Consider the following 25,160-nt stretch of genomic DNA (forward strand, 5'->3'; position numbering starts at 1 on the left):
AATTCTTCTGCCTCAGCCTCCCAAGTGCTGGGATTACGGAATGTGCCAGTACACTCTGGTTTGTTGCTCTGATTTTATAGCCAAGAGTTCTCTGGCTTAGAGGGATGGAAATCTTACTGAGAGGGAGCACTGGGTGAGATCCAAAGATAACAGTACTCAGACTAGAGAGTCTTAAGTTTTGTACCTTTTTCTACCTTGTAGACCCAAGCATATGAAAAGATGGTCATCATCATTGTGTCACAAGACAATGCAAAAAAAAAGCCCTAATGGGGTATCATTTCTTACCCCCTAGATGGTCCTGACGAATTAACAAGAAAGTAACAAAGCTTGTAAGAATGTAAAGGAATGACAACACATATGTACTTCCTGCAATAATGTAAAAAATAGTGACATGGAAAATAATTTGGCAGTTCTCTACATAGTTATGTGTGTGGGTCACCATAGAACTGTCTTAGTTGTTTACCATCTCTGGGAGACAACTAAGACACACAAAGAATAAAAGGCTCTGAGAGAATTTATCAATTTCTATCAATTTCAGCATTTTCATAACAGCCCTCAAGTGGAAAAAATTCTCAAATTTTCATCAGGTGATAAAGAAAGATATAAATTGGGGCATGCACATGAAATGAAGTATTATACAACAGACAACATGCTATCGCAAAACTTGTTTGCAAAAACTCTTTGCTAGGTTGTAGAAGGCAAGTTACAAAGGACAACACATTCCATGATCTCATTATCTGAAATGCCTTAAAAAGTTCAATTTAAATTTATCAAATTTGGACAGCTTTGGCCTGGAGATGGGGATGAAATCAGGATTAACAGTAAATATTATTGTGGTCATAAAATGTATGAGGCTGGGTTTTATGGTAAGAGTTGCAATGTTCTATAAATTTATTAAATGCTTAGACTCATACATGTGAAGTAGGTGAATGTAATACACCAAATGGGTTTGCATAAAAGACCCTTTAAATGTTGCAAGGATTTAATGGCATCTATCTAGCAAAGATTCTTCTCACCGGTTGCTAAAAGCAGATAAAGTTGTGAAATAATATCAGCCCAGTGGGTCAATGACAGTAAAACAAAATACAAAATATAGGATGTAAAAATTTTAAAGCAGTTATAGGGAAATACATGAAGGTCATGAAAACAAAATTAAGCAATAGTGACATATTTTAATGAGTACAGACTTAATTAAAATTAGCAGCAAACTGTTTTAAAGGGAGTCTGAGACATGACTATCCATGAAGATTTCTGAAAGACTATTTAAATTAGCTCATACTTTATATTCATTATGAAGGGAGGCTTTTATCTAAAGGGACCACCAAGGCATAGCACTCTCTGTACATAGGCTCTGGAAGAAGACGGCAGTGATGCAGCTGGACTTGTATACTCATCTTTACAGATCCCCAGAACCTTCTTCTATAACAGAACTGATAATGGCTTTTGTTGTTACCAAAGAAAACGTAGGTAGCGTTTTTGTTGTTGACAGAATGCAATGTAACTACTACATGTATGATACTGACATCTTTAAACAAAGAAAACATGCTGAGTGGTTAAATTTAATCCCTACGTTAGTTGAAGCAATTGGTCCACAAGGGAATCCCTTAGAGATAAGAAATAGCATAAGGAACTTAGTTATTAAAAGAATAATACTTTTAAAATCATGTATATAAAAGGGAAAGAGGGAAAATAACAAGAAAAATATTAAAATTTATTATTTGTATTACAAACACGAGACTGTTGTATCTCTTTACAGTCTCATCTAGAGAGACTAGGAAAGGTTGTATGTAGCTCAATGATAAAGGACTTTCCCAGCATCTACAAGGCCAAAACTTCAAGTCTAGCACTAGGGGTAGAGGTCCAGAGCTTGAGTCATCAAGGAAATTAGAATGGACATGTTTGATTTTTTTCCATTGAACCAAACAGAAAATAGGAGACAGAAAGCAGTAATTAAAGGCAACATAAAATAATGAGCTTAGACTGAAGTCCCAACTCTGATCTTTCTCTAGGGAAAGAAGAATTAAAAAAAAAATATCAGTGCCCTGAAGTGCTAAAATCAATGGCATCTTGTAAATATTCCAGCTCATGTTTGAGATAATCCAACAGCCTGTATTCTCACCATAAGATAAAGACACCATTTTCTACTTCCTTGCAATAATTCAGATTCTCTGCACCATGGTTTGGGTGACTTTCTTTGCTTGTTGTTCCTAGCCATGGCTGGATATGTCTTCCTAGAGTCCTATGGGTTTCTCCTTTAATTTATAGTTTAATTAGAGGTCACAATGGCTGGAACTTTGCAAACTATAGCTACCTTGAATATGTCCATGTGACTTCATAGCTCAAATCTCATTCAACAATAATGCCTATGACATGCCTGTTATATCCTCACTATACAATAAAGGGTCATGCTTGTGGTCTGTATAATGATCAAATGAGTGAACATTAAAATAATCAATGTGGTCATCCCGGCATTTTCCCAACACTGATGGTCACTGTGAAGGATATTTCTCTGAAACACAAACATGCTCATTGATGAATTGCCAGTTACTGTTTGGAAACAAAAGGCACCTTAGCAACCATCAAATTTCTTTATGTCCCCATTCTAGTAAATTACAAGCTATCAAAACGGCACACATTTTGAAAGTTTATAATATGCAAATGAGCTGTCTTCTTGCCATGCTGTAACTTGAGATAATAAAGAATTTGGAGAATAAATTCTGTGGAAGCGAAACCTGCTATCTTTGGGTGTCAGAGGCTATTTTGACTAAGCTTATTTCAAACTGTAATAGCAGCAAAATTAAGCCATTAAATCTACAGGTAAAAGAGCACTGTTGGTTCAAGGAAGAAATAGGACTAATTGGATACGCACATGCCTGCTAGCCTATATATATATATATATATATATATATATATATATATATATATATATCTTAAGTGTGTGGCTCATCAGTAGTTACTACTAAAGTTGGCAGAAATAATGGACTTTGTAAAGTACATATCTAGAGTCCTTTTGTGTAAATTTCGTGTGGGTTATCTTTGTAAATAAGTCTAAAATAAAATCAAAAAAATATAAACACAGGCACATAAAAATACATCTCTTCTCTTGTCATGACGCTTTCATACTTGCTCATGCATGGCTAAATGAGATGCATATGTGATCAATAAAAATAAACATTACTTATTTCCTATTTAAATTGATTGAAGTTGGTATTCTTCTGAGTAAAAATTATCAATAATATACCAATCCTTTAAAATAACTTAAGAAAAATGTGGAGGTCAACACTGAGTTTGAATTCTCGTGTGAGTTCATGTGCTATTTATTTTTGAGATACTAGATTTTGGGGAATATATCTACAAACACAAATGTACTCATATGTACACATATCATCTTCATTACATGTGTTATCATTTTTACAAATTTATTTTGCAAATAATAAGCCATAAATAAAAGCATAAATTTTAATTTAGTTACAATCACAGCCTCCAAGAACAAAACTAAGACACACTCAATTTAATCTACTAGGTCAGTGAGTGATAGGACTTATTCAGGCTCTAGAGCATTCAAAGTAGTCTGGGAATAATTTGTCTAAATGTGTTGGTTTTGAGGCTGAGATCATGTCATGCTCAGTTTCTTCAGAGCACACCAAAGTGCCTGCAGAAATCAGTCAATCTGAGTTTAGCTTTCACACCTCATCAAAGAAGCTTCTTTTTGTGGCCAACAAAGCCTACTCCAGGGATCCAGAACTAGTAAAAATTCAGAGAGTAAGTGGCCATGGTATGCTCAACCCCAATTTGTACATACACAATACAAGCACTATGAAGATGTGGGGGTGGAAAGATTTTAAGTGTTAGATACCCAAGATGCTTCCTACTAGATAGTGTCTTCCAGATTTGATGGGTAAGCTGCATCCATAGCATCTTAACAATTGGATTGCCTAAATAAGACCCGAATAATGACTATATCAGTCAAGAAGGTCCCACTGCTAGATGAAGGACTACAACATTCAATGTCTGTTGAAGGAGGGAAAATCAGTTTCATTCCAAGTACTGAGCCTTCTATGTACACACACATAAATAATATGAAGTAATTGTGTACACTATATAGCCTGGGTCTGAAAAAGCATGGGATAAATCCGGACTAGCTGAACATAGAGGACAATGAGAAATACTGAGAACTCAAGAACAATTGCAGTGGGTTCTTGATCCTACTGCACGTACTGGCTTTGGGGGAGCCTAGGCAGTTTGGATGCTCACCTTAGGAGACCTGGATAGAGGTGGGCGGTCCTTGGGCTTCCCACAGGTCAGGGAACCCTGATTGCTCTTTGAGCAGATGAGGGAGGGTGACTTGATCGGGGGAGGGGGAGGGAAATGGGAGGCGGTTGCGGGGAGGAGGCAGAAATCCTTAATAAATAAATAAATTAAAAAAAAGAAATAATAAAGAAAGAATAGGAGGTCCTGTGCGACACTGAAAGTGTTGAATCAGGAGATAAAGGAATGAAATAGTGTAAATGCACTGTATTCATGCATGAAACTCTGAAAAAAATAACAATTTTAATTAAAAATAGAAAGAATTCACCAAAGTGACCTGCTAACATGGAAGTAGAATGATCAGGAGGCTCTAAACCTCAACAAAGAATGCCCGACAGCTAAGGCATACTAAATGCAGGAGAAACAATATTCTCCAGAGAAGACCTCCAATTGGTTATCCAGTATCAAGTGGCCAGTCCTGTAGTCATATACATAAAAGTGCATTGCATAGACTGAGTAGGTTGTTTTCATATATTAAGAAATACACAGCCGGGCACTGATAGTGCACACATTTATTCCCAACACTTGGGAGGCAGAAGCAGGCAGAGCTCTGTGATTCTAGGCCAACCTGTTCTACAGAGTGAGTTCCAGGATAGCCAAGGCTACATAGAGAAAACCTGTCTCAAAAAACAAAAAAAAAAAAAAAGAAATGAAATGAAATGAAAGAAATAGATATACATACAAAAAAGGTCATAAATTTGATAGGTGGTTGGGGGTTTCCTGGGAATAGTTGGAGAGACAAATGATATAATGTCACTTTAATTTCAAAAACTAAGAAAAGTAAATAAAGAACAAACGAACAAAAAATTTTTTAAGTATCGATATTTAGGAATAGTACTAAACTAAGTTATGCATTTGAAATGTTATGAAATTTTTGAATGGTTCATCATCATGATTAAGAAAAAAATGGGGAAGAAGGGCAGATATTGTTTTCTATGCAGGAAAAATAACACTATTTTTGCCACTAACAACTATTTAGAAAATTATGTTGTACAAAGTTCATGAAATATTAGTATCAGTTGCTTTTTTCTTACTAACTAGAGAGTCTTCTGCTAATAATTTATTTTAACCATCTAAAAGAAAAGAAACCAAATCTATGTGACAATTGGTCATGTGGTTTATTAATATGTTGGATGTACCAAAAAAAACGAAGCATGCATGGAGTTGTGATGAGACAAGCGCATTGCGGGATCTTTCTTCTCCCTGCCCTATATTCTGGATTCATTATTCAGGATTCAACACTATTGTGATAACATTAATTTTCCTATGTTACTTGTGCAGTGACCACTGTGTATAAAAAATAGTCATTAAAAACTAGCTGACTAGAAAAAAATGTCAGTACATCAAGAATATTGTCATTGCATTATTCTGTTAAATGTTCATACTAAATTCACCACTAGCTTGCTGTTGGAATAACTGAGTACAAAGTGCTCAGGTATTATGCCATTATGGTAGGTCATGACTCAACTCTCAGCATTTTGCAGGTTGAAGCAGGGGGAACCTGAATTTGAAGGCATCCTGGGATACATAGTGAGGCTGTGCCAGAAATATGGAGTTAAAAAAGGCCTCCAAATCTGCATATTTAGTAAATTTTCAGCCTTCTGTGGTCTTATTATTTGTGTATAGTTTTAATTATTGCAAACTTTAAAAATTAAAAATAATAAAATAATTTAACTGTCATTATACTTATAACCTTAAATTTTCTTTCTACAGTCCCAAACCCAGTCTTGCTTTTAAAAATCCATGATTTCTGTGGAAGGAGAACAATGCTTCAACGGAATAATTATCATCAGTCAGATCTAGGACTGTGCAGAGCTGAATGAGCTTAAAAGCAAACCCTAGTCCAGCCTCTGAGAATTCCCCAGCTGACAGTGGTACACCACTTTCTCAGATTCTAAGAAGATGCCGTTAAGGCATGCCTGACTGTCTGACCCATGAGACCACTGGATAGTGCAATGATATGAACTAATGAGACTGCTGCCCCATTAGCAGGTAGCAAAGAGCAGTGAGCACACCTGGGAAGGAAAGGAGATCATAGGCAAGTTGGAGAGGATGGGAAGAAAACACCTGAATCCATTCACAGACTACACAACTCTTTTCCCTTTAGTTTGGTAACATTGTAAGAGCTTGTATTTGCAAAATGGTCTTTAAATATGGCAAGTTTTAAGGTGACAGGTGTCACTTATGCAGTAATTTCTTTCCCTACAAAACCTTTTGAAGTACAGTAATTTCATGGCCATAAGCAAAGGACAGCAGTGAACTCGGAACAGCCCACTGAGAAGGCTGTGAGGGGACAATTACAGATATTCTCCTGGGCCCCAAGGAGGCTATTTTCTTTGCAGGAACAACAGGAGACATTAGTGGCAGGGACTGTGTTACTATTCAGTAGAATTAGTGAATGATTTTTTTTTTATCATGAATAGTTCCAGGGAGGAAGCATTCTCGTCATGGTTAAGAACACACTGTCCAAGTCACTGCGCTATCCTCTTTTGTGAAGTGTCTTAATTGGCTCTATTGTGAGTATTATAGGCTGCTGTACTAAAGGGTCTAAGGGGAGACAGTGGAAGCAAAGACCATGTGGGGAGAATTCAGAGCAGAGGGCAGGAAGGGTGACAGCCTTCCTGCCTTGGTAGCTACATACATTGCAAAAGCATTCTATGGCTGTAAGGAGCAAAGAAACTGTAACGGAACTATGGTGAAATAGCTCCTCAGTCTAATGGCCACCACTCTAAACATGAAAACGAACACACAGCAGTGAGGCTCTGAGAATAAAAGGAACCCATGGATACAGTTGGTAGGAATGTAAATTAAGGCAGCCACCATTTAAGATGATACAGAGTCCATTACTGTGGACTTTACATACATTACTATGTATCACCTGTGTTGCAGGGAGGAAGCCGTTTGTTGGTTCCCAGCTGCTCAGCAGCTCAGACTTGAAAATAATCACACAGAAAGCATATTATTTAAATCACTGCTTTGCCCATTAGCTCTAGCTTCTTATTGACTAACTCTTACATCTTAATTTAACCCATTTCCATTAATCTGTCTATTGCCATGTGGCTGTGGCTTACTGGCTAAAGTTCTGGGGTCTGCCTCTGCCAGAGTTACATGGTTTCTTTCTGACTCTTTCCTTCTTTCTCCCAGCATTCAGTTTAGTTTTCCCCGCCTAAGTTCTGCCCTGCTATAGGTCTAAAGCAGTCCTTTATTAACCAATGGTAATCACAGCATACAGAGGGAAATCCCACATTACTTGGGGGTTTTGTGTATCAGTGTAAGAAGGAATTTTACCCAAAGGAAACAAATGAGGTCTCTTACTTATCAAAAACAAAATGTTTAAAATACTTATTAGGGCAAATAAAGGAGAAATGCTTCTTGCCTCTGGGCACAGTGGATGGAAAATAACATCAAAAAGAGTTCTAGGAAAAAATAAAGAAGGAAATTCTTTATATTTTGCTGAAAATGGATGAAAACTTAGTAAAGATTATCTAAAGAGAGAACAAATCTGGGTATGTTGCTGAATGGGCACTAACAAGGGGTTTATTTTGTTCTCATTTCAGAACATGGACGAGAAGGCCAATATCAGCTGAAGACAGGGAAGTCACTAGATGGCTTACTTATATTAAGCACAATTGGCAAGGACTGCTTGATCTTTGATATTCTCAAATTTAATACTACTTACATACCCCCCTTTTGGAGGGTTCACTTTGTGTACTCTAGAAAGAAATAAACTATGCATATCCACAGAAGGATAATAGCAGATCCGGCGGGACAAGCAGAGGACCTTCATTAAATGACTAGTAATCCTTAACCAACAAGCTGCTGATCACCCAATAGTAAGCACGCTCGCTTTGGTGATTCCTCAAGTAAACATAAATAATAAACTTTAGCCAGTGTTTTGTAAATATCATTATCTTCTCTGAGATTAAAACACTATAAACAAAAATAAACTTGTCCCAGTCTCATTTGCAATTCTCATGTGGAATAACTGGAGAGTTTGCACACCCATGCCTTGCTGCAGGACATAGAGCTGAAAATTCACCTCCCACAAACTATTACAAGATGTGCATTCAAATGTCATTTCTAGCTACGGAGATTTCACCATGTACTCGGAGCTCTGTTCTCCCACTCAACATCTAGAAGCTTCTTACTTCCTAAGCAGCTGGTTCTTGTTTCCCCTAATTTTTCTTACAGTAAGATAATCTAATAGAAGCTAAAAAGCCCATTCATGGTACAGGAATGAGGGAGAGTTTGGACCAGATGTAGATGCCTTAAAGGAATTGTTTTACAAGAAATGGCTCTGTGTCAAAGCTGAAAACTGGCAAAGGCCATTTCATATCTATCCAAGAATATTTAACAATATGACTGCACAAAGAAATTAATAATATATCTTCAAATGCTGACATGTTTATTTCCTAAATTGGGTGTACTGCATGTGGCAAGTAGATGGCTCAAACTCTAAATATGAATAAACACACGGAGGTTGTGGCAGCATACATCTGAAATCCTAGCACGCAGGAGCAGATACAGAAAAATTATACATTTAAGGGATCCCTGTTGCGAAACACCAACAGAGTAAATAAGTACAAATAAATAGTGAAAGAACAATAAAATATAAGTTCATCACCATTAACGACAACTTAGAAGATCCAAACAAATTACAATTCTGTTATAAGAGGCAGCATGAGAATTTGTTGTGATGACAAGACAATCTAACAGCAATGTCTGCTTTATATGGCATTCATTTCTTGATCACGTTTATGTAATACCTGTATTTTCACCAGACAACCTTCAGAAAAGATATGGACTATGCTCTTGAAGGTCTGTGGTGTATGACATTTTACATAAAAAAACCATATTGATGTTACAAAGCGGATTCATTCTTTGTATCATTCTAAGTAGCAGAGGCATAGTGACATACAAGTTAACTTCAGTTTTAGGGGAATTTAAGCCATACTTTTACTGTCTATGAGACAATCCTGTCTGTAATAATTGCTATTTTTGTACAAGTACCACAAACAAGCCACTGTGTATAAAAATGATAAAAATGCTACATAAATTAAGGTTTTCATGCTGACTTAGGAAAGTTTCCTAGTAATAAAATGGATAGCGTTTGTTGGGTGTTTTAAGAAGTAAAGTTTCAATAAGCAAGTGTGAAAACAGGAATGGAAAGAATAGTCCACTATGTTCAGTAGGTCGCTGGGTCTGAAAGGAACCGGAACAAAGGCTCAGAGACATGTGTACTCCATGCACTTCTGGTCATATACTTTTAGGATCTGAGGGTTCTTCCTCCACCCTGTGTTTAATTCCATTGGTGATTTATAAGAGAACACCGCCTTAGAGTACAGAGAGCATGGAGAAAGAACAATGGTGATGATAGTATATACTCAAGAAACAGAGATCTGACTGAACCAAACCTCAAAGGATGATAGAAATACCTGTGTAAGAGATCCAACAAAGGATGACAAGGCTAGAAACCAGAGTCAGAGGGTGGAGGGAGACAGTCATTCCCAATGTTGGGTGGGCATCTTGGGATGCATTCTTGACTTATTTCAAGGTCTGACAGCATTGAATACTATGAGTAGTGAATGGCCATAGAATGAGCCATTGCCATTCAAAATGGCCAAGACTCCTGTTGAAAATCCTTGCATTGACAGGAAACTATCTTCTCAAGGTTCCACTGAGTTGTCTCAGCTAAGATAAGGGGTGAAATGTCCAAGGAGAAATAAATCAGATGAACCTACATAGATTAGGATCCATGTTTTAAATCTTAAAAATGTGAACAGTTACAACACATACTGTGATAGACTGTCTTCATAGCAGCCAAAATCATTTCCAAAATGCAGAAGACATAGACAAGCAATAAAAATTATAACTCTATGATTATTAACTGTTATCATAAGAAGGGACAGGGTGGTGAAACAGGAGGATTTTGAAGTCAAGAAAGACAGAGGAAATGTCCTAGACTGTAGGAAATTCTACTTTGTAAGTTGTTCCTCAAGGAGATCAATATTTATTTTGATAATATTACATTATCTTTCTTATGCATTCTATATTTTATCAAAAACATAAACACATTATAAAAGTAGCCAGTTGTATCTTTAAAAACATATTATCTAAGCTTTTCTATTTTTGTGTCCTACTTTTTGTTCCTTAATAAAACGTTTTTAGTATTTTAGAAAGGCATTAAAGTTTCCTCTAAAAAAACAAAAACATGCTGTTTTACTATTTGAAAATAAATCTAGTGTGAGGCATGAGATACATTGTTGGTGTCAGATTTCTGTTTCCATCTGAAAGCAATGGCTAACTTGGGGCTCCAAATGGTCACAGTGGCATTTCAACAAGTTCCAGGCCAATTCCTTTAAGACGAGGTTTCAAAGGCTTCCTTAGCCTCTTGGCTGCACAGTGTGGCGTAGAGAGGCAGACATCTGTTGGTATGCATGAAAATAAAATATTGCTATCTGACTGTCTTCTTTTTCACAAAGAATCAAGTTGTGCTTTTTGCCTGAGGGAAAACCTCAAGAAAATGAGCTCCTGTCATTTTTTTTTTCCAAAATAAGAATTAAAACAGGGAAGTTAAGTTGTTCATGCACATCCAAATAGGCAGCTGGTCAGAACCTGCAATTCAACTAGAAGTAAGGGAGGCTGCATCTGGCTACTCTCCTTGAAGTTCAGAGGGTGGTATAGGAAAACAAGAAAAGAGAAAACATAGACACAAATAAACAAAGTAGGGAGGAAGAGATGCAGTGTGCTGACCCAGGGAGGTTTTACAATGTGGGAAAGACAGACACAGAGGTAAATCTCAGGAGATGAAACTGCTTTTCAAAGAATAGTTGAAGAAGTCTTTTGTTATATTTGCTATGCAATTGGGAAAAAGGGTAAAAATGGAATAAGAGATAAAAGGACTAAAATGAAAAGAGCATTGGAAAATCATGTGGGAATATCTAAGACATTAGTGAAGTTTTTCTGAACATTAGGAATAAAATGGATTCTCAGGGGACCATGTGTCTGAGAAAGAAACTAGGTTAGTTTCCAAAGCAGAACTTGCTACTCAAGCTCTGCTTCCTTCTATCCTGTGAAACTCATGGCTCTGAGCCAACAAACTATGACAAGCCTTTTTCATTCAACACTGAAGTCAGGTCATCTGTATTTTGAGTATTTTCAACATGACAGAAGTAGAAGAGCTGAGACTGCTACAAAGCCTTTCTCCTTCAGAGAAAGTGGACGAGTGAAAATCCCCACTCTTTGCCCAGCGCCTTCACTTTGCCAACCCTCTCGGTTTTTTATACAGGTGTCCACATCACATGTCTGACAAAACATTCTGAAGGTTTTCCCAACAAGATTTGGTTACTGTGGACATTAAACAGTATATGTGCTGTTGCTAACAGGATTCAAATTCAATGTCCAGCACCCATGCTCACTCACAACCAACTGCCTGTAACTCCAGTTCTAGGAAGATCTAATACTTCTGACCTCTGAGAGCAGCTGTAGTCTAGGGTGTGAGCACGCACGCGCGCACACACACACACACAAATACATTCACACGCACATGCATATACATCCACACATTTAAAAAGATCTGGATAGCGTTCTATCTGCCTAATCTTCACATGCATGCTCCTGACTCACCAAACACTGTGAGTTCCTTACAAACACGTAAGTCTCAGTGCATAACGAACAGCACATGTACAACCTATAATAGGAATTCAGGAACTAGGAAAATCCCTACAAGAAAAATATAAATTTCTAATAAGATGAGCCACAGTGTCCTGGAATTAGCCATAAAAGTAGACTATTCGTAACATTCATGGTTTTCCCCAATAAACATTTATGTTTTGGTTTTCTCCCTCCCCCAACCAATAATCAAGTCTCCAAAGGGTTTTTGGAGTATGTCCACAGAGGTCAGTGTCAAAGTAAATTTGGCTGAGTAGGATACACAATTAACAAAGAAATTTAACAAATAATTGTAGATTCATCATGAACTGTAAGAAACAAGCCCTTGCTTGGGAGTATTCTGTACTATGCCTTCTGTGGCTTTTATCAATGTGGTAGGAAGATCATTTGTGTGTGTGTGTGTATGTGTGTGTATGTGTGTGTGTGTGTGTGTGTGTTTATGTGTGTGTGTGTGTGTGTAGAGGATATGGGCATCTGTGTAGCACATGTTTATGTGTAAAATCATTATTTTGTGGATCTACATTTAATTAAGGCAAAAGAAAAATTACTTAAGAGTAGATTTTAGGTCTTTAAAGTGGAAAAAATATTTAATATTATGTTTAAAGTTCCATTACCAGAATAAAATATTATGGTTAATGCAAAGGACATTATTTCATTTTATTTTATCTTAGAGACAGTCTTATGCAGGCCGATCTGGCCTCAAACTAGCTATGTAGGGCAGCAACTGGACTGGTCCTCTTGCCTCCTCTCTCCATCTCCTGAGCACAGAGGTTGCCGAGATGACCCGTGCACAATCTTCTTCTACCTCATGCTGGGGAGTGAACTCAGGCCTTTGTGTATGATTCATAAGCGCTCTGAACAATGTCCCCAGACCCATGAACGACCTCTCAAACATAAAACTCTCATGACCGATGCTTCTCTTTACACTTTAAGAACAATTTAGCAAGCAGACAGACCAACATATGCACAATGGGAAGTAGGATTATTTTTCCTCTCTTTGAGTTTCGAGACTTGTTAGTTTATTATATATTCAATGTAAGGAAATTCAGGATACAATATGGAAATGTTCTTTCCTATTAGACACCATGTTCTTTTATTACCTAAACAGTGTTAATTAGAGTCTTCTTTTTGCTTTTTTTTTAACTTCTGGTGAAGTTAAAATAGTTTTTTGTTCATTTGTTTGTTTCATAAATTATGGTTTGATACATCATGAAGCAATACTTAATGAGTCTTGAAAAACTCTATAGTATCTTTTAAAGCATTTATAGTTGCATATTGGAGTTCACATTTTATATGAATTGAAGCATAAGTTGGCATTGTTATTGGATTAGGCTTCAGAACTGGAAATCTAGTTTCTTCCTGCATGGCTCACTGCTAAGGTTGTTCTTATACACATCTCCATGTGCCTGTGAAGATTCACGTTATGTCTGGGCTCACATTATCTATCACTGTTGCTACAGTTTTGTTGTGAGGATTAAGACTTCATAAATTGGTTCTTCTTTTTCAAATAATTTTGGATCTTCTGAGTCTATTTTGTTCCCATAGAAAATACAGTTTTCTCCAAAACTAAAAATATCCTGTTAGTAGTTGGACAAATGATAGTGCATTTACACAACAGTATAGGGATAACATGTATAAATTATACCAAATATTCTAACAAATTGAGCACAGTATAACATATTATTTTGTTTATTTATGCATTCCTTAATTTGCTGCATTAACCTTTTGTAGTTTGCACTTTTTGTATGTAACATTGTAAAAATATTATGCCATACCTGAGGCAGTGAGCTCCATGGGAGCGGGATTGAGCTGGTGACCTAGGCTGGAGCGAACTGAAACACTGAGCTCCGTGGGAGCTGGAGCAGATCCAGGCCAGGGACATTTGTGGAAGCAGGACTAAGCCAGGAACCTGTGCCAGAGCAGACCTGAGATAGCAAACTCCACAGGAGCAGGTACAAGGAAGCAACTGCAGAACAGGTGGGCCAAAGCCAGAGACCTATGCGGGTCTGGGTGTGAATCTGGGACTTTCAAGGGAGTAGACCTGAGCCAGGACCCCTGTGAGTCCAGGTATGAGTTTAGGACCTCCAAAGAACTTCTGGAGGCATCACAATCCCTGACTTCAAACTCTACTACAGAGCTATATTACTGAAAACAACCTGGTATTGTCATAAAAACAGACAGGAGGACCAGTGGAACCAAATGCAACAGCCAGATATTAATTCACACACTTTCGAACACCTGACTTTTGACAGAGAAGCAAAAGATATCAATTGGAAAAAAGAAAACATATTCAATAAGTGGTGCTTGCATAACTGGATAGCAACATGTAGATGAATAAAAATAGAACCATATCTATCTCCATGCACAAAACTGAAGTCCAAATGGACCAAAGAGCTCAACATAAAGCCATCCACACCAAACCTCATAGAAGAGAAAGTGTGAAGTACATCTGAAAGCATTAGAACAGGAGACCACTTCCTAAATATAACCCCAGCAGCACAGACATTGAGAGAAACAATTAATAAATGGGACCTTTGGAAACTGAAAACCTTACGTATGTAAAACCCAGGACACCGTCAACAAGACAAAATGACAGCCTACAAAATGGTAAAAAAATCTTCACCAACCCCATATCAGACAGAGGTCTCATCTCCAAAATGTACAAAGAACTTAAGAAATTGGTCATCAAAAGAACAAATAATCCAATAAAATAAATTGAGTACAGACCTAAACAGAGAACTCTCAACAGAGGAATCTAAAATGGCTGAAAGACATTTGAGGAAATGCTCAACATCCTTAATCATCAGGGAAATAAATGCAAATCAAAACAACTCTGAGATTCCATTTTATACCTGTAAGAATGGTCAAGATCAAAAACGCTGATGACAACTTATTCTGGAGGGGATGTGGGGTATAGGGAACACTTCTGCATTGCTGGTGGGAATGCAAACTGTTACAACCCCTTTGGATACCAGTATGGCGATTTCTCAGGAAACTAGGAAACAACCTTCCTCAAGACCCAGCAATACCACTTTGGGTATATAACCAAAGGATGCTCAATCATACCACAAGGACATGGGCTCAACTATCTTTATAGCAGCATTGTTTGTCATTGTCAGAACCTGGAAACAATCTAAATGCCCCTTGACTGAAAAATAAATAAGGAAAATAACACAATGGAGTACTACACAGCAGAATAAAAAAATGACACCTTGAAATTTTCAGGCAAATATACAGATCTGGAAAACATCATTTTGAGTGAGGTAATACAGACAATTATCATATATATTCACTCATAAGTGTTTTTTTAAACATAAAGCAAAGAAAACCAGACTACAAATCACAATCCCTGTGAACCTAGACAACAATGAGGACACTAAGAGAGACTTACATGGATCTAATCTACATGGAAAGTAGAAAAATACAAGATTTCCTGAGTAAATTGGGAGCATGAAGACCATGGGAGAGGTTAAAGGGGAGCGGAGAGAAAGGGAGGAGAACAGAGAAAAATGTAGAGCTCAATAAAAGTTTAAAAAATGGGAGAGAGTTATTAAGTGACATGTGTAAAAGACAAAGCTTTTGTCTCATAGTCTTCTATGTAGAAGATGCGAAAATTCAATTTTATAATATAATTAAAATTATTGAAATGTTTAAAAAATATTATGCCATAATATTTCATTTCTTGGAGCTATTGGTATTCTTTTATAATCCTGGTTGTTCACTGCTGCTACACAGAAACGCATTTCACATTTGCAACCCATAATCATGTCCTCACCAAATAAAAGTTTTACTCTGTCTTTTTTAGTCCATTAGACTCTGACTTTTCTTTGCATTATTGTATGGATGAACTGATTAATATGCTGTCAATAGGAACAATGAAGCAGGCTTTCTTTTTGTTTCTCATGTTAGAAGGAAGCTTTACTTCTCTTGATTACTTAGTATGGGATAAGATATAGAGATTGTTATTGTCTTACTTATTTTTAAAGCTTATTTACTTATTAATATATTTTATGTTGTTTATTTGTTTATTTATTGCTGATATCTTTTTATCAATTCTGGGGCATGTATGTAGTTCTATATCTTATCTAGACTTGGTATGAATAAGATTTGAACTTTGTCCAACACATTTTCTTCAATTTTTGATATTATCTTTTTGTCTTCCTCCTTTCAGAGTTCACAGGATGAGTCATGAGTAAGTGATTTTCAAACGTTAAACTGTCCTTTCTCCCAAGGGAGAAGTTGTGCTTAGTGCTATCTTAGTAAAGCTGCTGAGAGCATTCATGTTCGTGTTTCTGTGTGACATATGCTTTCATTTCTCTAATGGAGAGGTGAAGTTGCTGAATCGTGCGATTCTTATATGGCAGTGTTAGAGATTTGCCTGTGTTCTCCAAAGTATCTGAACTAATTTACCTTCCCATTAGTAGTGTGCAATAATTTGAATTTCTCCATGACACTTATTATTATCTGTTACACAGCATTTGAACATCAGTGTTAATCAAGGAATTAACTCAGTTCATTAAATTTATGTCCATAGTTTGTAGTGTGTTCAGTATTGTATTAATATTCTTTTATTCTCTGTCTTTTAGTGCCAGGATCAAATAGAGGTTTATGCCCACTAGGCAACTGTTCTATTACAGAGATAGAGTTTCTATCTTCCTTTAAACATCATCTGAAGTGACAATCTTTTTATTTATTTATTTGTGGTGTGTGTGTATATGTTTAGTTGTGTGTATGTATATGTACATACATGTGTGCGTGTTTGTGTGTGTATGTGAGTGTGCCTGTGTATACATGTGTGTATATGTGTGTACCTGTGCGTATGGTTGTGCAAGAGAGACAGCCTCTCATGCAGTTTAGGAATCCCAAACATTTTTGCACCCACTGATGAACTTGAACTTCTGAGCCCTTACCTCACAAGTGCTAGGATGGTAGCTCTATGAGCTTCCACAGAAAGTTTACAAAGTGGGACATCAAATACAACAATCTTCACATGCTGTGTAAGGGCTCCACCAACTGGGCTACCGCCTCAGAGACCTCCCCTTTCATTCTATGTATTAGTAATTGGCATTTACTCTTTTTTTTCCAGCGTGCAATCAACTAGGGTACTCATGCCACTGAAACTACAGGCCTGTATTAGCTCCCCATGGGGATCAGAAATTAAAGCAGTTAAAGTCCTTATTGCTAACGTCACATGTCTGTCCTCTGACATACTACGAGGATTTTCCTAGAGCTCTACTGTCTAGGTTTGATTCAGACTTCCCATATTCAGGTTGCTCAGGAAACTAAGCCAGAATGTATTGGAGAAACAAAAATCTCAGGATAAATTTTCTGAATTCCACCATGTGCCATTGATGGCTTTGCACGGTGCCAGGATCTGGTTGTCATCAGCAAGACAGTTGGGCAGTGTGATGGTTTATATCATTTTACAGGATCTGGAATTACTTTGTGGACAAATTCTCAATTAGAACAAATGTGGTGGCAAGACCCACTCTCAATGTGGGTGATACCATTGCAGAGTGGATTTTCTGATCATTCAATGGATTGATGGATAGATAGATAGATAGATAGATAGATAGATAGATAGATAGATAGATAGATAGATAGATAATACATAGAGATAGATAGATAGATAGATAGATAGATAGATAGATAGATAGATAGATAGATAGATAGATAGATGATAAATAGATACATACATATATAGATACAGAGAGAGAGAGAGAGAGAGAGAGAGAGAGAGAGAGAGAGAGAGAGAGAGAGAGATGTGGTTGAGTTTATGGATTCATCACTCTCTGTTCCCTGGCTGGATTTCACTTAAAATTCAGTCTCTTCTGCTACAATCCTTCCTTTTCTGTCTGATGTTATGTTTTTCTCATCATGTGAAATACAACATAGTTCCCTATTTAACACTGTAAAATAGGATAAAAAAATAAAGTTTTTCTCTTTCTTAATTTTCTCCTTGCCAAGTATTCGTGTTCAGAGTAGTTGTAGTGAACAGACATATTTTTTTTTTTGTGTGTGTACTTTTATTTGGCTATAATTTGTTGGTCTATTTTGGGGGGTGATTTTATTTTGATATTTTAATTTTGTTGTATTGCATTTTTGTTTTTTGAGAAAGAATGTAAAGTTGGGTTGGTAGGGACGGGGAGAGGATTTTAAAAGCCTTAGGGGAGGGAAAGAATATGCCCAAAATATATTTAAATTTAAAAATTATTTTAAATCATAAATAATAATAACAATGAGATAGAGAGTGGGAGAGAAAAAGGAAGAGAATATCAGGCTTGGGTCCTCTAGAAGAGCAGCCAGTATTCTTAAATGCCAAGTCAAATATCGAGCTCCAATATTAAGGCACTTTAATAAAAAATATTCGAGGCACTTCAAATTTTGTCTCTTTGATATTCAATGGCAAAACCAAGTTTGTATAAATTATTTCCATTAGTCTCTAAACAGGCTCTCTGCATGTTCATTTGTTCCTCAGTATATTTCTGCTTTCAGAAAATGAGGCTGCCACTTAAGAGGCCCTCTGATACAGTTAAGCTTAGGCAGACCTGCACCGCGCTCTGCTCCTCAACACTTAGCCAAAGCTGAGCTCACAGTCAGTCAACCCCAGACAAGGTTTGACTGAAATGAACAGGTAAAGCACACTTAATCCTGAGTTATATTCCGACCCTAGAAAAGCAAGGGGATAACAATGCATTTGGGAGAGAGCATTTGACAGTCTCTTTGGGGATGAGTGTGACAGGCAGGAGGCAGTGATGGAGGCCCAGGCTGGCCTCAGTTGCATCACTAGTCAAGCAAGGCCTTGTACTGCTTGTCTTTCTGTCCTGCAAAGTGAGTGCTCTGACCATGCGTAGTTTGGAGTGGATTTTATTGGCCTATATTATGCTTAGAGTCTTGTGTGGTAACATGAAGCATGGAGCCTTCACACATGTGTACACACACACACACACTACAAAAACAAACAAGCAAACAAGCTAAACTAAAAACCACTCGTTTACTAAATAAGCATTTGCAAAGAAATATTACAGTGGTACAAAAAGAATCCAAAAAAGGAAATCTATTTGATAAAGCCAAAGTTTTTACGAATAACCCGCAGTAAGTTTTTCTCTAAGAGAAATGGCAAATGTTTACTTTTTTTTGAAAAATAAGCAAATTTAACACACAGCTATACTCTTGATTTGTTTCTCATGTTTAAGTATTGGACAATCATCTGTGCTTAAAACAACAGCAAAGTAATCTCATTTGCTGTGGTCCGCTCAAAGTGTTATGATTTCTGCAAGGAAAGGAATGGTTGACCACAAATGCCAGTGGACTGTGGCATTATTTTACCATTATTGTAGTGCAAAATATAGTTTCGCCTATAACTGTATTCCCTAAGCACACATAATAGTGATACATTTAAAAAATGAAACTAAGAGGCTAAAAGTCAAGAAGTATTTTTATATTTTGTGGAGCATGTAATTTGAATTTTTAAAAATCCCTTCTCCTCAAAATGTGTTTTAAAATGCATGTGTTCAACCTCTAATCCCTGAAGTGCTCACATTTGGAGACACAACCTTTGTGGGAAGGGAGTTCTCAGGTTGGGATTGGAATCCTTTTAAGACACATGAGGGAACACTTACATCCCTTTTCTTGCTTCTGGCCATGGTAAACACGGTAGCTGCCTCTCTATGCAGGCACTTAAGAAAGAAGAGCCTTGGGCTGGTGACACAGTTCATCAATTAAGAACATTTGCTGGTCCTAGAGAGGATCTATGTTTGGTCCTTAGCAGCCACATCATGTGGCTCACAGCTGTCTCTAACTCCAGTCACAAGCAGATGCCTTCTGAGTTCTGTAGACACTGTACACAAGCAGCTAACACCCCACCAAACATGAACACACACATACACATAGATACAAGTATATCTTAAAATTAAAAAAGAAGATCTTTATCTGAGTCCAGTCTCGCTGGTACCCTGACCTTAGACTTTCAACATCCAAACTGAAATATATATATTTTTGGTGGCTCTTGTCACAGCAGTCTATGGAGTTTCTGTGTTACAGTTGTTAGAACTAAGATACTGGATCATGAAAAAGTGAAAATCATTTCTATGAGCTGAAATAGGTTTGGAGATAAATATTTCTCAGATCAAGAGCACAAATCTCAAGATGAATTTGCTTTATTAATCACACTGGCATCCCTCTGTTACAGACAGGTTATCGACATGAGAATCCACGGCTATCTGCTTACCACAGTCAGGTCAGCCTCATTATAGTCCCTTGGTATCTCTCTACCAAAGCCAGGGGAATAGCATGCGAATACAGCTAGCAGTGTGACTATATTCCTATCTAATGACACTTCAACAATAAGGTAATAGATGATATTTACATGTGCAAAACTATGTGGCACAATGTCAAGGGGACTATACGCAGGCTTCCATAGAAACTATTACAAACCCACCAAGAGATACATTTTATTGCCATTTGTAGAAGGATGCTTAAAAGAAATCCCATACTAGCTCAGAATTGAGAATTAGATGGTTATTTATTTAGGGGTAAACTCACAAATCAGAATCCTCTGCTTGAATGGAGATCAGAAACCAAATCTAGCAACCAGAAAGAGCGGCTGGAAAAGAGGCCGGCTGAGAGCTTTGTATCAGCATATATAGTATAAGAGGCCACTCCCCAATGGGCGTGAAACCACTCGCTAAGACTTCCTACAACAAACATTGTTTGATAGTAGACACTGGTTAAATAAATTGCTTACAGTCGAATTATAGACTCTTATTGGAACTGAAATTCCACTTTCCCCTTTAATAGTAAGCTCCACAAATATTATTTGCCCCTAAAACAAAGAAAACTCAGTTACTAATTCTTGGTGTGTTTTTCATTCTTTTTGAAAACCCTGAATCATTGTTTTACTAGTTTTGTGTTCTGAAAACAATTTGTGACCTTGGAGTAGTTGTAACCACAACAAACATTTAAAATGTGCACAACACAACCTGGTTCTCCAAGAGGAACAATGCTTTGCTTTGTCAGACCTACAGAAACACAAAAACAGCAATACATTCTTGTTCAGGTTTGGAGATTTTCTTGTTTTGTTGCTGAATAGCTACATTCTTTGGAGGTAGCTGATCTTTCACTGTGATGTTTAGAATGTGGACAGACAGCTCAGAGAAGAATGGTTGAAAGAGAATAAAAGTGATGTCACAGATAGGGTAGAACTTCCCTCTTATTGATCATTTCAGGATTTGGGAGCATGCGAAGTCTGTGCAGGTTAAGGGATGTTTCACAATTATTTAATGACAGACCTGTGTCTAAACCTTTGGTTTTCATTATTTGATGCTTTCTACATGACCATGCACAAAACACAATATTGGGAGTAATGTGTGAATGGTCCCTATGTCTGTATGGTTATTAATCTATTCAGTCTGAATGACTCATAAAGAACACCAAGTGGACAAGAATTCTTTTTCCATAGTATCCGCCATTGCCACTCAATAAAATTTATTGAGGATCACTAGGTATTTTAGTATCTTTTTATCCATTTAATGTATGTGCATAGAATATCTGTGTCATGTCAAATCTTTGGTGCTACTTGCAATTTTAGATGTGAGGACAGAGTAGAGGATGGGTTAACTGTCATTCACTCGGGAACAATTATCCACTCAGTAACATGGGACCACACTGAACATAACCCATTAGGAAGGTGTGGTGGACAGTCACTCTATATGATGGCCTATCTCTGTCTCTTGATAGACATGCTCCGTGTAATGCCCTTCTTTAAGTCATCTTTGACTCTAGCTATTCATTTCTCAAATGTTGAATAACAAAGATAAGAGTATAACACTCTCGAAGATTTCATCTCAGTCATTTTCTTTGACTCTCATTCTTTGATTTCATTTTAATCACTCATTCTGAGAAAGTCAGAATATCGTGTTGTGATACTACAGAGGCGGTACCTGGGGGTCTCTGAATAACAAAGAACTGGAGCTCTCTGATAACATCTAGGAGAATTAGCTTAGAGATGTCCACATATGTCAGGTAGAGATTGATAGACTACTACAGACAATAACATTCTAGAAACCTCATGAAAGACTCTCAATTATATGAACACAGTTGTTTCCAGATTTGATTACTAAGCCTCAGAGATTATGAAAAACCAAAAATTGCTATTCAAACTAATAATGAGCTGATACACTGAGTGGAAATACAGAGTTTTGAAGGCTAGAGAGTAGTGACATGTACTTTGTGGAGAGATCACAAATGACTGGGAAATACTGATGAAAAGATTTGTCCACTCATTATTGAGATTAATACCTATTATTCATAATGAAATAAAAATTTAGCCACTATGGTATCAGAAGTTGGATATCCCTCTAAAAAGATAATACATCCCAGTGATTCTAAGTTATAATATCTGTGTTATGGTCAGTCTGTCTTAGCCAACTCAGTTTCTAATTTGAAATCCAATTACCAATGTAATTGCATTAAAACATTTAAAAGATAGAGCCTTTTCAATGGGATTAAGTAATAGAATAAAAGAGAATTGCAGGATTGTGGGAGTCTGTTTGCCCTTTCAGTCATGGGAGAGCAGTTAAAGAATAGAATCTATGAAGAATGGGAAGAGGATAGTCATGGAGCATGCTGAGACTTTGACTTTCAGTCATGGGAGAGCAGTTAAAGAATAGAATCTATGAAGAATGGGACAAGGATAGTCATGGAGCATGCTGAGACTTTGACTAGGTCTCCAAGACTCCAGAATGTGGACCTGAAGAGCTGTTGCCAATCAATAGTTTTTACGAGAGAGAGGGAAGAGGGGGAGGGAGAGGGAGAGAGAGAAAGTTAGTTTTATTATAAGTTTGTAGCCCCTGGTCATTGACCTTGCTTCGAGTGCAAGGTCACATGTTCAGTGAGACATGGGTTGCAGAAATGAATTAAACACAGAAAAGAAGACACAAGATTGAATGGGTAGTGTAAGAGCTGAGACTCTCTGACCTTTTCTTGTGGATGGGATTTCTCTCCTGATTCTCTACCCTTGCACTTGGATTTATGGGTTTATTTTAAACGTTATTTTCAAAAGATATTAGACAAGGATAGGGAATCAATGTATAGTTAGTCTGCCTCATTGACTTTTTTGTTGTTTTGTGTTCCATTTATTTATTATATTTGAAGACAGAGGTTTTGTAAGTATCCCTGACTATCATAAAATTCATTATGTAGACCAGGCTAGCCATAGACTCACAGAGATCCACCTTTTGAGATTTCCCAAGTGTTGGAATTAAAGGTGTATGCGACCACGCCCAGCTTTAGCACTTCTATTAAACAGGAAAGGAAACAAAAACAAACTAACAAATTATATGTCTGGATTCAAATTTTCTTAACTTTACCTGTTAAGAGACGCTAAATAAAAAAAATAACAATAAAACTGAATTATTTACAGGTTTACAATAGCAGCAACTGGTAATAGAAGAATGAATAAATCAGAAAAAAGAGACGGAAGGAAGGGAACAATATTTCAATTCACTGTTTGGCATTCAAAGGGGGTTTATTTTCAAAATTAATACTCTTAATTCTTTTTGCAGGCTACGCAGAATTTTTGAGACAGGTGGTAAAGACAAGTGCATAACCTTGCCTAGATCGATAAAAAAAAACAACAAGAATAAAACTAGACTTTAGAATAGCTGGAATCTTTTAAAAATACTGCCTGTAATGTTTATAATAAATGGTACCTTTAAAAGCCTCTATATAAGCAGAGAAATTTTAAAACATAAATTGTTCACTTAACTTTAACTGTTACAGATTTTGGCAGACAGTAAAATTAAACAGTGGGTGATCAGCAGAATGAACGGCATCTCTCAGTATACCACTGGGTCACTAATACATTTGAGGAGAAGAAATCCCCTGCTAGCATTAGGATTGCGAAACTGTAACACTTTCTACCGGAATTGTTGAAAACGGAAGCTGTAGATTTGCATGAACTAGAACATTTGATTATTTATTTATTTTTATTCCATATGTATGGCTGTTTTCCTGCATGAGTATCTGTGTATCATGTGTGTATACTGCCCACAGACGCCATTAAATGGCATTGGTACCTCTTGAATTGAAGTTACAGATGTTTGTTAGTTATCATATGGGCGCTAGAAACTGATTCTAATTCCACTGCAAGACCGGAAAGTACTCCTGATAGCAAAGTCATCTATCGAATCTCCAAATTTAATTAACTTTAAAGGTTTACTTCCATTGTTTTTAGTCATGTGTACATGACTGTGCTGTGTGCCAATTTGTATAGTTGTGAATACAGTGCCCTCAGAGGCCAGAAGAGGGTATTGGATCTCCAGGGGCTGGATTTGCAGACAATTGTGAACCATCCTATGTGAATGCTGGGATCTGAACTCAGGTAGTCAGCAAGTGCTTTTACCTCTGAGCCATCCACCCAGCCCAAATATTTTAGTTTGAAGTAAGAATGTATGTCAACAGATATTAGTATTGAATATGATAGGAAAGGTTCCCAGAAAAATTTCTTTCGCTTTTTGTGGTTATTTCTATCTTCCTTAGCTCAGTTAAAAATACCTTAGTGATGTGTGCTTGTTCCACTCTTAGCAATGCACCTAGTACTACATAGCTACCATTTAGATGCCTTCCCTGCTCCATCCAAAAATGTCCCCATGCTCTACTGGCCTCCTTGAGATATCAACCACGTCTATAGTTCTTGACAAGGTAGGAAAATCATCTTTAATTCACCAACTCATGACTTTAATGCAGACTTTACTGAGTAAAATATTTTTACCTGTTAATGAAGCTCAGCAATGATGTTGACCCTTCCAATCCCTGGCCTGCTGATAAACCTTTCTCTTTGCAGCCATCACCTCTCACGTCATGTGCTTTCCTCTCTATGAAGTCTGGCAGCGTGAATACAGCCTCCCCCACTTTGGAAAAAGCTACATATGCTATTCACCCTTTTAGTAAATGCTCACTCACAGCCAGTTGAGATAGTTCAGGAGATACAGGGCTTACCAATAAACCCAAAGAGCTGGGGCTACATACCAGGATCTCACATACTGGAAGGGAAGAGCCACGTTGTCCTTTGACCTCCACATAAGCACTAAGGTACATTAACACCCCTAGATGACTCCCCCATACACACACAAGTATATGCAATAAAAACTTTTCAGTTTTGATTGTTTTTGTTTTGTTTT

The 25,160-nt window shown here is 37.1% G+C and overlaps 1 protein-coding gene across 4 annotated transcripts in view; it reads right to left on the bottom strand.

Moving 5' to 3' along the window:
- Ctnna3 (catenin alpha 3) overlaps positions 1 to 25,160 on the bottom strand; it is a 1,278,003-nt gene that overhangs the window by 284,852 nt on the left and 967,991 nt on the right. The window lies entirely within an intron of this gene.

The sequence above is a fragment of the Microtus pennsylvanicus genome, chromosome 7 (assembly GCF_037038515.1).
Source record: "Microtus pennsylvanicus isolate mMicPen1 chromosome 7, mMicPen1.hap1, whole genome shotgun sequence".
Classification (NCBI taxonomy): Eukaryota; Metazoa; Chordata; class Mammalia; order Rodentia; family Cricetidae; genus Microtus; species Microtus pennsylvanicus.